General features: G+C 44.3%; 1 pseudogene; it reads left to right on the forward strand.

The window, feature by feature from the left end:
* The first annotated feature begins 212 nt into the window (after positions 1-212).
* On the forward strand, positions 213-1,148 carry LOC104981512 (annotated as a pseudogene).
* Positions 1,149-1,645: the final 497 nt, after the last annotated feature.

Genomic DNA, 1,645 nt, shown 5'->3' on the forward strand with positions numbered 1-1,645 from the left:
CACATAAGAAAATCATTCATCAAGCATGTCACGGCAGCATAAAGGCTGAGAACTGATCGTTGCTTTAGAGGGTGTATATTGCTGTTCGGTGCTGATTTTAATTATCTACCGGCCAGGGGATGGTGTGACGTAGTACACCTTTTAAAGAATCTAAAATATCTGAAAGCTCATAGTCTGGCAAAGAGACATAAATGTCTGAGAGATTTGGTTGTATGAGTGGTAAAGTCATTTGTTGGAAAAGCAAGAAAACACAACAATCAAAAAGCAAGAGACTGTTTTTCACCAAGTTGGGGCCAAAGGCAAAGAAGGAAGCTGATGCCCTTCCAGAGTCAAAGCCAAAGCAAAGGCTTGGAAGGCCAGTAAAGCCGTCCACAGACTGCTTTGGAAAGATGTCCACAACCACAGAAAAAGAAGATCTGAGCATCACCCACCTTCCAGTGGCCCAGAGCACTGTGGCTCAGGAGGCAGGCCACATATCCTTGGAAGAGCACCCCTGGGAGAAACCAGCTTGATCACTGCCATCATGAAGTGCCCCTCACCACTGAGTCAGCCACGAGGAGCAGAGAAGACAACACCACACTGGTGTTCATTGTGGACATCAGAGCCAACAAGCACCAAACTAGTCAGGCTGTGGAGAAGCTCTATGCCACCTACTGTGCGCGTGCTAGTGTCTGTATGTCAGTGCTACTTTCTCAGTTTGTCTCACCCTCAGCTGAGTCCGCAAGTCTGTTCTCTAGGGGTTCATTAGCGGAAAGTTGCTGTACAGCACAGGGAGCCCAGCCTGGCGCTCTGTGATGACCTAGAGGGGTGGACGGGGGAGGGGAGTGAGGCTCAAGACAGGGACGATACATATATAATCATGACTGATTCGCATTGTTGTGTGGCAGAAACCAACACAATATTGTAAAGCAATTTTCCACCAATTAAGAAATACTTTTAAAAGAAGCTCTACGCCATTGAGCCTGGTGTGCTGCAGTCCACAGGGCTGCAAAGAGTCAGACACAGCTTTGCGACAGAACAACAGCAATGACCTTGACACGACAAAGGTCGACACCCTGATCAGGACTGATGGAGAGAAGAAGGCATATGTGCACCTGGCTCCTGACTATGACGCTTTGGATGTTGCCAACAAAATTAGGATCATCTAAACTGAGTCCAGCTGGCTAATTCCAAATATAAAACTTTTCACTATATAAAAAGTACTGAGAGGTGGACTTCAAATGCTTCGGGGAGCTGGGAGCTGAATTTCCCAGAGCAAAATATTCCTCAATCATCTTTAGCATAGCCATCCAAGCCACCTCAATTCCTAACAATATTCCCAATGTTTTATTAATAAATCTTGAGGAAGGTGGGTAATTTATTTCTTGAGTTAATTCATTTAATGCATAAATAAACCTCTCCTCAAGCTGATATTTACACGCAGAACCTAGCCATAAAGGTCACTTACAGAATCAGGATGCAAGTCAAATTCATCGTAACCTCACTGCCTTTCCATCAGCATTTCATTGCACAATAAAATATTTGGCTGTTGGAACATCTACATCCACATTCTTTGTATACAGTGTACTCTTTCTCAGTACTTTGTATATAGACCTTTTTCTCAGTACTTAAAACACATTTGACAATGAGCAACAATGTGGCTGCA

This window comes from Bison bison, unplaced genomic scaffold (genome assembly GCF_000754665.1).
Source record: "Bison bison bison isolate TAMUID 2011002044 unplaced genomic scaffold, Bison_UMD1.0 scf7180017864518, whole genome shotgun sequence".
Taxonomy (NCBI): Eukaryota; Metazoa; Chordata; class Mammalia; order Artiodactyla; family Bovidae; genus Bison; species Bison bison.